The 13,709-nt window shown below is 42.7% G+C and overlaps 1 non-coding gene across 1 annotated transcript; it reads right to left on the bottom strand.

The window, feature by feature from the left end:
- Positions 1–8,298: 8,298 nt before the first annotated feature.
- On the bottom strand, positions 8,299–8,371 carry Trnak-cuu (transfer RNA lysine (anticodon CUU)). Its single transcript has one exon. It is a non-coding gene; the product is annotated as a tRNA-Lys (tRNA).
- Positions 8,372–13,709: the final 5,338 nt, after the last annotated feature.

The raw sequence follows: 13,709 nt of genomic DNA, 5'->3' as shown, positions 1-13,709 counted from the left end.
AAATAAAGGACACCCATAACACAAGGAAAATAGAAGAGCCTGCTGGCGTTGTAGCCACTTCCCTCGAAAGTGATTGACCACCTCTACATTTGAACTCATATGTGGCAGTGACCGAATAGCTTATAACTCTGCATTCAACTTCTAGTGATTGGTCATTTTTGCACAGAAGTACAGGATCACCGTTTTCGGTGCTAGCAACCCTGGAAGTTGCGGTCCATCAACCAAAATTTCTCCCCCAACTCAAGCAAGCATTGTCAGTCAATCATTATGTCGTACCCAATGCACAGATGCGATGGATTAGACACCACCGATCTACTGTAATATTATCCATCACAGCTGATATCGCGAAAAATTTTACACTAAGTCCAACACTGGCCAATCATGTGACAGCTTGTTTTTCTTAATTTCAGTATCATAGCTAAACCATACATCCTCTACTTTGCAAGAACCATTGCGACCATTCATAGATGACTGCTCAGCAAGTCCATTCACACTTAATTCTCGAACACACATAAAGACGATCAAATTATACCAGACAACATTATACATATTTCTAAGAGCTCGCGCATAGTACTCTATCAACCTCTCTGCATATGGCGGTCACAAAGCTATCTAGTCCTCTTACGTTAAAAGACCATCCTCACCTCGGCATTGACCTACCTACCCCGCAACATCGCTACCCAATTATTCCTCAACCGAGCAGACGAATACAGCTACACTCCACCTCTCTTGACTGAATAGAGCTTTCCTAGTCCTAATCCATCCAAGTGCACCACATTTCTCGAAATGTAACCAAGTCTTTGAGCTTAGCACACCATATCGATCTATATATAGTAACAGATCTGAAAGTTTCCAGAATGAGATTTTCACTCTGCAGCGGAGTGCCAGGAAGTTTCAGATCTGAAAGTGCCTTAATTTAATAGCATACACTTAAGGAGAACAAGAACGGAGCGATATTTATACACAACGTAGTTCGATAGATTTTTAAGCAAATCATCCAATCTATCATGTGTAAAGTATTGTTGTAGAGTCCATGATCGGTGCATCGAAGGTTCCGGTAAGTGGGAGAGGGGGGGGGGGGAGGGGGGAGAGAGAGAGAGAGAGAGAGAGAGAGAGAGAGAGAACACACACACACACACACACACACACACACACACACTCCTAAGACTAGAACGTTCAGCACTTAAAAACGGGCAATAACCTTAGATCGCTTACTTTTCCGTCCTGTCAGGCATACATCCTTTTCGCCGGTCACCTTACACTGAGCTATCTCTATCCCAATCGTAAAACTTTTCCTTTCTATGATACGAGCCCAATATAGCCCTGCGGACACGTCTAGTGCCCAATGATCACACCACATCACGGGTCAGAAATAATATTATTACTCCATCAGGTCTATATAAAAAATGATTGTTATTAGCAGCCGGTACATCCTACAAGCAAACAGATACGTATAACAGCAGCGTCCAACATGTGAAAATTAAAAGTCATCCCGTCACCGACTCTGTAAACACCCGTCTGTCGGGTAAGTGTGTACACAATGATTACAGCCCCTCACACATTCCCACAGCTAACTTAGTTATGACGCTGAAGTCTCGATTTTACACCAAGCATGCCATAGGGTGGGGATCGCGTAAATCAAAGTGGTGACTGCACTGCGATATCAAAGATGTGTGTGCTGACTGTGTTGGAGAACAAGTGATGACCGTACTGCCTGAAATAAAGTCTTCAGTCCCTTCCCCCCTGCAAAATCAAAGGACGTGAATTACGTTACTGTAAGTGCAGTTTATTATTTGACGCGATTATGATAGACTACCAGTGAAAAAAGATAAGTGACGGAGAAAGTTCGTACATGTGATCAATTATGGTGTTGGGGATTTGAACTTGCGATAGATTTTTGTTATGGATGTAAGAAGAATGGCTTTCTCACAGAGAAAATCGGACATCTTGAATAAATAATAAATGATAATAATACATAGAAGTACAGTTTTCGAGAGAATATCGTGTTGGAATTTGAGTTTGGTGCAATTTTCTAGTGGAGGTAGGCCTATAATAATAAATGACAATGAATGATAATAAATGACAACGAATGATAATAAATGACAACGAATGATAATAAATGACAACAAATGATAATAAATGACAACAAATGATAATAAATGACAACAAATGATAATAAATGACAACAAATGATAATAAATGACAACAAATGATAATAAATGACAACAAATGATAATAAATGACAATGAATGATAATAAATGACAATGAATGTTAATAAACAATAATGAATAATAATAAACAAAAGTAAGGTTTTGCAGCCATTATCGTGTAGGAATTTGAATTTGGAGGGAATTTTCTAGTGAAGGCAGGTCAATAATAATAAATAATAATAAATGATAATGAATGTTAATAAATGATAATCAATAATAATGAATAATAATAATAAAGAGAATTACAGTTTTGCATGCATTATCCTGTTGGAATTCAAACTTCCCGTCATTTTTTCTTCTGGAGGCTTACGTTAGTGGATGTAGCACAATTGGCCCATTTTCCCGCCAAAATGCAAACTTCCCGCCATTTTTTCTTGAGGTTAGGTTAGTGGACATAGCACAATTTGACTATTCCCCCGCCAAAATCCGCCATCTTTGATGACGTCATGCGATGTTGCCAAGTCTACATGCTGCCATCTTGGATGACGTCATCGCCGCCATTTTGAATAAATTTGGCAACAATGGAGAGTGGGGTGACGCCCCCCTTGTCCCCCTACTCATTTTTGGCGGGCATGCATACAGTTGGAGCCCGAGACACTTGTGTGTGTCTATCACTTTGTACCAATCGCTTCTTTCTATCAATCTTTTGCTTCCGATAGGTAGTAGAACTGTCTTCTGGGGATTTATTTTCGCTCCCGCCGCTTGCTCGAATCCTTGTAGGGTATCTTTTATTTTTCCGAGATTTGCTTTATCGCTGACGAAAAAACCTACGTCGTCGGCATAGGCCTTGCATTTCAGTGTCACTCCGTAGAGGGAGAGGCCTCTGATGTCGTTTTGGACTTGCCTCAACATCGGGTCCAGCACGATTGCGAACAGAGACATAGACAGTGGGCATCCTTGTCTTACGGATTTTTGTATGGGTATCCGTTTTGTGGAGGGGCCGTTCATCTGTGCTGTTGAAGTAGCACTTTTTAGGATATACTTTACGACTCGCAGGAAGCAATCCCCAAGTCCGAACTTTTACATAGCTTTGAACAGGAAGTGGTGGCTCTCTCTGTCGCAGGCCTTTTGGAAGTCTATCGACACTATCGCCGTTTCCGTCCTGTTTATGGTCGATAGACTGATGGCCGCCCTGTATCCTGCAACTGTTTCAAAAATAGTCCTTCTTGGTACCGCGCATATTTGGTGTGGACTTATATTCTTGGGCATTACTAGTTTCATTTTGTCCGCAATGCATCGCGCGACTACTTTGTAGTCGGCATGTTTCCTCTTGTGGGAGCTCTGTGCCGCCGATCACGTCGCTGACGACATCCTGGATGGTGTCTCCGATTACATCGCAGAAGGCGCGGTAGAAGACCGTAGGGTGCCATCCACTCATGTCGACTTTACCGCTGGATTTTACGATGTCGTAGATATCGTCGTTCCACATTCTCTCTGTCAGTTTTCGTCTGTCAGAACATCTGACAGTTTGCGGAGGAGGACGTCTGCTTCGGCCTCGCTAGTCGCTTCACTTCTGTATAATTGGCAGAAATGATTGTGGATCTCTTCTAGAATTTGTGATATCTTTTATCTTACTGCCGTCTTCTTTCTGGAGTTCTTTTATCAGCCTCTGTTTCTTCTTTCGTACGATTCGGCAGATGTGGTGGGTTGTAGCGGGCTCTTCTTCGATCGTCCACATTGGTTGGCTTCTTCTTACTATCTCTTGTGTATCCTCGTTTTGCATATTTATGAGTTTTGTTTATAATCTTCTTAGTTTCGGCAGGAAGTCGGCTTCAGTGGCTGCTGGAGAGTTGCTTATGTGTCTCATGCACTGCGTGTAGAAATCCGCAGTGCATTTTCTCCAAAAGGCAGCATTATATTTTATTATAGTTTTCCTGATCATTGGTTTAGCTTTCGACGACCACCAATCGATCGTTGTTTCTGCTGTGTTTTTCGTCTTTAGGCAATCTGCCCACATTTCTGTAATTTCTTTGCGAACTCTGCTGTCTTTCAAGATCTTTTGTATCCATTTTCCGCTGTACTTTGCCACTTTCTTTCTTCTGTTGTGGGAAGCTTATTTGGCATATCTGAGAACTGTGGTCGCAGAATGCCATTGGTTGAATTTGCACACTACCTATTGCTGGTACTAGGGAGCAAGACACACATATTCTGTTAAGCATATTTTTGCCGTTGTTGCGGACAAATGTGAAGTCAGCTGTGTGTCGGTGTTTTTGTCTCCACAGAACCCTGAGTTCCAATTTTCTTATCGCATCCTGCAGTTCCGTTGAGATATTTGGAGTCGGTATCTGATCCTCCTGCGCCACAACGCAGTTGAAGTCACCTCCAATTACTCTCTGGCAATTACTCTGAGTAGGCGGCAGATTTCTTCCTAAGCGGGCTCACGCTGGTTTATTTTCTGTACCTGAGGGAGCGTATATCTTTACAAACAGAGTATTTTGAATTTTTGTTGCAATGCCACGGCCGTTAGGAAATCGACGTACCACGCCAAATTCAATATTGTCTCTAATGAGGGTAGCTGTCTCGCATTTTACCTCAGGGTCGATGTTTGTTATAACATTGTATCCGGCTATGTCCTCTATGTTTGTTGAGACGACTTCTTGCAGCAGCGCTATGTCTCGCATTGTGGCGGAGGTGATCAGCTAGCAAGCTGAGTTTCACTGGTGAGGAAATCTTACTTACATTTATTGTAGCAACTGAGTACCTGCGACCAATTGTTGTACTCATTCTGGGTTGGAGTCGATATCCATGGCGTGAGGGGGCCTCTCAGGCCCGGTGGACTTGCCGCCTTCCTCCTGTGGGCTCGAGGAGTTGCTTCTCTTTCTTTCTCTCCTTCTGCTGTGTCTGGACGTCTTCGTTTCATCTTTTCTGTTTGTTGCCCTGTTCTTTTCCGTGCTCTGGGGGTTTTGTTTAGAAGTCTCTCCACTTGCCCTCGTCGTAGCTTTCGTGCTAACGTCGTCTTCCTTGCTGAGTTTCAATATCTTTTTCAGGTGGTTTGCCTTCTCCTTGATGATCTGCTCTCGTGTCATCTCAGGAGTGGTGTTTTTCTTTGCGGTGTCCGTCGCTATTGTCTCGGCTCAGTGGTCTGCTTCGCTGCAAGGCGCGGGCCGGTTTCCGCGGCACCTCGGCCACCTCTGAGCTCCCCTCGCTAATCTACCTTTTGTTGAGGCTGGACCGTGAAGGTGTTTGTTCCTGTGTGGGCGTAGGGGCTGTGTCCGCTGCCGGCGCCGCCGGCGGCCTCGCTCACCATTCCTGTCTCCTCCTCCTCCTCCTCCTCCTCCACCTCCTCCTCCGGCTGCTGGGAAGCAGGCAGGGGGCGTGGCGTTTTCCACTTCCATCGCTGCCGTGTTTCATGGCTGCGCCTCTCCTGTTTCCTCGATTGTGAGCACCGGGAATTGAGCATTCAAATTTGTTATTGCCCCTGCGTACGTGTGTTTTCTTGGCAACTGCGCTGGTCGTCTACGTGGGCAGTTGTTCCACATGTGGTCAGCAGCGTGGCAGATGGAGCGTGTTGCGGCTGTCCGCTGTATGCCACGAAACCTCTGTGTCCACATACCGTGACGAAGGACGGGATGTGTTTTCGCAGGCCTACTTTCACGGACCGCACACACTCCAGAGTCTACTTGGATCCTATACGCACTTGACCATTTTTCCCTGGCTATTCCGATTACGTGCCCATATATCCTGAGAGTTTTCACAACCTCCTCGTCTGGCGCCTCAAAGGGTAGGTGGTATATCTTTATGTTTCTAACGCCATATCCTGAATGCTGATTTTCCGTCCCTATGGTGAAATTTTCATATACCATTGTTTGTCCCCAGAATCCCCCCTATTTCGCCAGTGTCATCAAATTTTAAGAACAACGAGGTCACTATGAAGTCCAGCTGCAGTCCAGTAATGTTTTCCGCGGGAATTTTTACATTGTCTATTACCCAATTCATAATTTCAAAGGCAGTAGGTCTCTCAAAGATTCGATCAAACGTGCACTGCACAGTCTCACCACCATTTACGGCAGCCATGGTTTTCCAAAAGTTAATTACAGACAGAATCAAGAATAAAATGAAAGTTTGTACTCGCCAACACGGCGATAGCTGCGACTCGGGGTGGGTGTCCATCCCAGCGGCGGGCGCGGGAGAGGCTCGCTCCGTTGGCGGCCGGGAAAACCTCTTCTACCTGCGACGCACAAACGGCAGCAGCACACGTGTGCACAGGCGGGCACCCAGCCAATCCTGTGGAATGTAAGACGCGTTTTCCAAAATATTCATTCGTTTCGTTTTCTCGATACAATATTTTGTTACTGGTCTCCAGTTTTTTGTTAGGTTTCTAACTTTTCGAAACACAAAGATACTGCGGTATGATTTCAACATACGGCATTTTATATCCGACATTCACATACCTCACGAAGCATCGCCTGCTTGCACGTTTTTGAGGTAGTTCATTGTTTGTCACTGAAGTCTTTCGCCTAATCTCACGATGGTTTGCAGCAAGACACGTTTTCTGAAGTGAGATATTACACAAGATAGGACCTTTAGTGTTGGTTTGCAGACTCGCTGAACTTGTCTCTCTGTGTGCAGTGCTGCTAACGTAACCTCTCTTTTTCGTTTCCACTTGATCTAATAATGTTCTCTTCATCTGTGGTTGTCATATGTGTATTATGTCGTTTTAATTACGTTACTGTGTATTTATTCAATATGTAATGAAATGAAAGAGTAGCGTGGCAGCTAAAGAGCCAAATGGAGAGCACATGTAAGGGAGTGGGAGAGAAGAGAGGTCAGATGGGGAGAGCACGGTTAAGTGAAGGTATTGAACAGTGAATGGAAAGTACAAGAAGAGAGAGGAAGGTGATAATGAGACGGAGAAAAGTGGGGAGGAGACGTGAAATGGAGTACTGTGTGTGTGTGTGTGTGTGTGTGTGTGTGTGTGTGTGTGTGTGTGTGTGTGTGTGTGAGACAGAGAGAGGAGTTGAGATGATGATGATGATGATGATGTGGTATTTTGTGTGTTGTTTTAAGTGATTTTGTATACCATCCGGTTACCAATATTTATCTACACATCAAGTAACTGTTTATTGTAGCCTATATCTGGCTCAAGTGCAATGTATGACTATCGAAGTAGATTTTGTATGAAAGCTTTAATTTGTCTAGGTTTATTAGGAACATATAACGTTTAAACTTAACCTAAGTTATTTATTAAAATATTGTAGATTTTTTCTTTTTTTTCTCTTTTTCAAGGGAATTACCAGATTTTTATGGTTTATATAGTCATTTATACAGGCCGTCGAGAGTCAAGATAGGTCCTATGGGTACGTCGCACGGTGCCCTCGAACTTGCCTAAAGAAGAAAGAGCTTACCAATCCTCGTTAATCTTTTTCGAACGCCTATAAGAACGCTTGAAACAATAATTTCGACAAAAGAAGTTCCGTTTTATTAGGTAGTATGTCATTTAGCTCTAACTATAGTATCTCTGAGAAGGTTCTCACCGAAGTGAGTAGTTGAAATCGAACGTTAGCAATCGGTATTTACTCCTTTCTGATCCTTCCAGTTTTAAACATTGTGTAATACGGTGCTTAATGGGCCTAACATGTAAACAATTAACATGATTGTAAAACCAATTATACACAACACTTCAGCGATCGTTATCTGAACGAATAACTTCTGCTCTGGTAGATGTTAAAAAAAAGTGTAGGATGTAGAATGATTACAGAGGAATCGTACTGGGAGTCTGATTACATCTGATTACATCTGATTACCCGAACAATCTGAATACGTCTTGTCAACGTGACAACAGTATATCGGAAAAGACAATAACAGAAGCCGATGTGGCACTAAGGAACGGCTTTTATTGGAATATAAAAGATTACAGATTTTAATTTGCGTTCTCAGTAAATGTAGTGGCTCCCAAAATGCCCTCGACTTTCTCCCGTGAGTCATCCTCTCCACAGCAGAGGTCAACGGGCGACAGTTAGCAGTCTGCCTCAAGAGCATTGCGTGAAACGAAAATGGCCTACGGTTTTCTCAGCAGGATTTATTCCGACCCATCCCTCTCCACTAGAGGTATTACGACAAATTTTTCTTCGCGAAGTTAAAATTTTACGCCCAACGTGGGGCTCGAACCCACGACCCTGAGATTAAGAGTCTCATGCTCTACCGACTGAGCTAGCCGGGCTACATTTGTCAGTGATAACATTACAGTTATTAATACTTAAGATACAAGACTTCGCTTGCATACAACTGTCGTTCTTCTCATAGATAAGAGTAATTTCTTTTACGTCCAGCCTGTCCTATTGAGCGCAATATCAAGTTAAATGTTTCTCAAATGAATCAGCATACGTTCACTATCGCACTCTCCTCCGTCCATCAGACTTTCACACCGCTTTCCCTTCCCGACGGCGGACAACTGAAATTAAGTAGCTGCCCTTGGTCCTCCAGTACACCTGTTATACAGGTTCTGAAAAATGATAAAGTAAGTAGAATAAGCAGCAGGGCCTGTAAGACTAACCACACAATTTCATATCTAGCGATGCCATTTAATTGATAGCAATAATATTAACGGTTGCGTTCCGATAAAAGTGGCATACGGTTTCGGGCCAGGAGAGAGTTTTAGTATTTCTTCTGGGAGTGTAATCCTCAAGCATGAAAACCACTTTAAACCGTGGACAAATGTTGCTGGCACTATGGTATAACGTATGATGAAAGAATGTCGTTAATGCACAGTTAATCGATATCGGAGTGACATTGTCTTTTATTCGATAACAGCGTTACGTAACATCAATTTCACACATAAAATTTGTGTGTGTCTATATTTTATGTTACTAGACAGACAGTCTTCAATGGAAATTATAAGATTTAATATCATTTCAGTTCTCGCGGCATAACACCAGGGATGAGCCCAGGAGGAGCGAGAACTGCATTGTTTCAGACGTAAAGCAACCTACCGTTCCTTACCGACAGTGAACCATTTCGAACTTCAGCTAAGACGGAGAATGATATGAAATCGTCTACTTACCCGATTGTACCGTTTCAAACCTAGCAAAAATGTAAAGTATTTCTTGAACGCATAGGTGCCTTAGTATTTTGATCTGGAATTCTAAAGTGACCAGTTGATTCCTCTCTTATACTCACTTTCTTCCTTATAAACCTACTGTATTTACAGATGTTATCGCCTCTACTAACAAGGAAACATCACCAAATTAACGTCATATTTTAAGAAAAAAAAAGCACTGTTGGAAGATATCACCCCAAGTAATCGACCCTGTGTGAAAATTTGGGCCGCAATTTAGATTTAACGCAGATATGACTTAAACGTTCAGCTTTTAAATATGTGCTCTTGTCTGGTATTCGTCCCGTTACACTGCAATCACTTTATGTCCAAGCGCGAAGTACTGTACTGTACACTACAGTAAGAGGTTTTCGAATTACAATTTTGACGCTGGTACCATGCTTTGTCCATTGTGTCACAGTGGTTTCCAACATGTAGTTTGTGCCAGAAATCTCTCTGCTTTGAACATTTATACCACGCAGGGACAGAAAAGAGGGAGGCGCCGCTATACACTTAGGCTGCACGTTGTTTTGAAACCGAAGTGGCCAGAGCCTGCCGCTATCTCAGATAGCCCAGAACATCAGAAGAGTACTGTTCAGGATTGCTTCTCCTTCATCCTTTCTGTCGTGTGTTCGCAACAGCTGTTTTAAACACTAAAAACTGCAGTGCTTACATGAATAACATAGTGTCAGGAAGGCACTTTCGAATGTTTTTCTGTTCTTTAATACGTAGTTTTTCTAGCAATGCGACACATTCGGCCTCGTTAATGTAACTTGTTCTTTGCTGATATATTTAGAATAACCAACAAGAGAAGGAACTGACGTGGAAAGGATGCTTTCGTAGTCCATGTAATTCCATTTTTATTCTTCTTGCATCAATAGCGAACGACGCTGGAACTCCGAAGCCAATGCTTGTTTGCTTTCTGCTACTGTGTTTTCTGATTTAAATTCGTATGGCAATCATTTTCATGTTCACGCTTGCAAAAGAACTTACGTGTCCTTCGCTAGACCATAAATGTGTGCAATAAGGAAGGAAGCAACTCATGCTATCGTACCTTGTATATGTCCACCAATGTGAACTATTATTTAAACGTCAAAGAAACAGAATTGCATAGTAGTACACCCCCGTACACCTCCATGCAGTTTATATATTCCATCGTTTTGCAATACTATAAATGTGACTAAAGGAAATGTCTAAACGCTTAGACGTCGCAAAATGGATATTTTGCTTTATCATGTATGTACCACATTCTTTTAGTAGTAATACCCTAACCTGTGTAACATATAGACCCACCTATCCAACAATAGCCAATTAATTTCTTTTCGCGGAATATTTCTCGCCAGTAGCTCCGTCACTTTTTCAGGAATAACGAAACGCGATTGGAATATACATCTACTTTGATCATCTGCTTCATTTCACTTTTGAATATTTTCAGGTTTTCAAACATGTAAGTCTATACCAGGCTTTGTGATATACCAACAGTGGGTTAGTTAGTTAGTCAGATGGTCCATGTACCATTTGCACGATAAATCTTAATTATGTGAACCGAGTCAATTTGTATATCATCAATTTTTTTTAATATGTCTCCACGCTGATCATTCATTAGTTTCTTTGTTTTTTATTTAACGACAGATGTTAGTCAATATTTTCCTACCCATCACCATTTACACATTACTCTGCATAACAGGAGGAGTTGTCAAAGAGAAACGTTTTCAGTTTAGTTCCAAATTTTACTTTGCTCTCTGTCAGGCAGTGAAAAGTTTTGGTTGCAGCTTGTGAACAAACCCTGTTTGTGATACAGACATGCCCAATGTGGCGTAATGTCATTGTATTCTTCTGGCGTTCTAATTGTGTTCCTGTTACTGCGTAGATCATTATTGAAAACAAACTTCATGAAGGAATAGCTATCTTGTAAAGCGGATGGACTGCTAATCACACCACATACACACAATTTCCGGCTATTCTGGCCAGAGTATTCTAACACCCCACCCGTCACTTATCTGGTTTTGCCGTGTGTTCACCCCAGCTAATTGACTAACAGATCAATAGAGAGTGCAAAACTGCCGCAATATCGGATAACGCAGAGAAAGTAGTAAGGCCCTGTGACTACTGATTGAACTACGGTGGCAGTGTTGACGTTAATTGATTCAGAATTGATCACTTTTAATTAAAAAGGGGTGAACATTGATGTTATATGCAGCTATCGAACACCAGATGCAAATGTTGAACATAAAATTAATTAAGAAAGTGACTTGGGATTTCAACTACTTGATTGAAAAGAGATGCAGTCGATTTTCACAAATTTATTTTAACTCACGACCTTCAATCATCACATTACATGACTCTCCTACCAGGCAGTGGTAATAAATTGCGTTTGCGTGGAGTGAAGCTCGATACCTCAAAAGTAATTCCTGTCGACTGACCCAGGCGTAATGCGGAGTGCGAGTTGAATTCTACAGTACACGGCCCATGAAACCCTCGTGGAAACTTTGCCGACATGATCCTACAAATTAATCAGTGGCCGGAGCGGGCGCAATATCACCGGAGTGGCGTCGTTGTGTGGACGTCGGCCGACCTCGTGGTGCTGCAAGGCTGCGCTCGTCTATTCACTCCTAGCTACCTTGCTCAGTACATAGCTGAACCAAAACTTTCTATCTCCAAGCTCAATCGTTCCATTTTCTAAGTCATAAACCGCAGAGATGCTCACTCTTTCGCAGGCAAGCTGAGTAAAGAACGCCACGTCTGCACTCTAGGCAAGCTGGGAACGGAACGGAAGACCTCTACGGAGACTTCTCACAGTCCACTCTTCGCCTCGGTTTCCCCTCCAACAAAATCACTTACGCCAATTGCAGCGCAAGTCGCATTAATTATGCGACGCTTCCCAGTGCCGACCAATGCCTGCTCTGGGAAGTGAACAAATTCCCACAAAATTTCCCTTTCTCTCAACTTCTATTTTGCTCCTCCCAGGCCACCCATCAAGGTTAGGTTCTGACACCCAGGAGAGTACTTCAAATTACTTGGTACTACGTTCCCATCGGAGGCCGGCGTATTTCGTTCTGTCGCTGTTCACCTGATTTTCTTCAGACTCTGTGGACCGTGAATTCAGCGTGAAGTTGCTATAGTCACGAACACGCATATTTTGACCTCTGTTGACAGCTCCACCGTAGCTTTGCGCGGCTTTCTCGCATGTTTCACAGAAAACTGGACGACGGACATTTATCAACAGTCGTACATGTTCTCCGTCTGTTTCCCGGTGCACCGGCATGGAGTCGGGGTCAACCACCCACTCACTGTCACTCATCTTAAGGCGGCTGGAGGCCGCGCACCGTTACCACTTTCTCAGAGCTTGAGCCGCCCTAAGCTGCCTATTGTCGCTTCCCTTAGCCGCTCCCCCGGCGGCCACGGTCAATTCTGAGTACTTCCCTGTGGTAAACTAGCCTCCAGTAAATCGACGCATTTCCACAAAGTTTTCATGTTGTGTGAATTACTTTAAAACCATCACCCGACATTAATTATTCCAATACGTCCATACTATACCCTCTATCAGATGCATTGTGCCTTGTCAGTCATTTTTGTTCAGCCCTACTGTTCGCTCAACGTGAGTTAGTTGATCTTCAATGACTTCATGTAAGGGGCATAGTTCTTGCCATCTTACAGTCTTTCGACTGTCACATCGCCGGGTGTTGTGCGGGAACGAGATCATTGATGTGGAGTGGCTCGGATGTCGAGGTGTTTGCGATTTGTAAGGCAATGAAAAATACAGGAAACAACAAATGTAAACAGCGCCAAGCACAATACATATCTACAAAAGAAAAAAAAAATATTTCTTTAATGGCTCCACTTACGAATGAAATGTGATTTTTTAAACTTTAGCTTACAATCGGACTGATTGGTGCACCCGTAAGTAACCACTCAAGCTGACATTTTTGATGAAACAACTACGTCTCCACACAATCAAAGTACCAGACACTATTTGGAATACGACTTAAAAAGTCGATAGATGTCTCCAACTGTTGAAACTGGGAACGTGTTCGCAAGAGTGACATCACAGGAAAGTGTCACAGCAGTGAACCAAGGCGGTATAAATGCGGTGGACCAAATGTTTTGGGCTATGTGAGATGGTGGACGTCAGCTACAGGTTTATGACGTAATGACAACTCCCTTCCTTTTTTACCGCCATTATTTTTATGTTATGATGCACGAATACAGTATAAATGAATGGAACAAATGTGTGTGTCATTACAGAAGTAGCGTAGCGCTACTCAGTTATAATCATCATCGATGTTGTCCGTCTTTTTTTTGTTGTAAATCTAACACTGTTAAACGGACGTAAATTTTAAGCTGCTGCGCGGTTGTTCACGTTATCGCCATGATTAAACTGTAACCCGAAAATCAATAAATTCTTCAGTTACTTACGTGTATTCATTTTAATTTTGAGGCGTATATTGTGGGAATATTGTTAAAA

The sequence above is a fragment of the Schistocerca serialis genome, chromosome 9, assembly GCF_023864345.2.
Source record: "Schistocerca serialis cubense isolate TAMUIC-IGC-003099 chromosome 9, iqSchSeri2.2, whole genome shotgun sequence".
Lineage (NCBI taxonomy): Eukaryota > Metazoa > Arthropoda > Insecta > Orthoptera > Acrididae > Schistocerca > Schistocerca serialis.
This window is presented reverse-complemented; position numbering and strand designations above follow the sequence as displayed.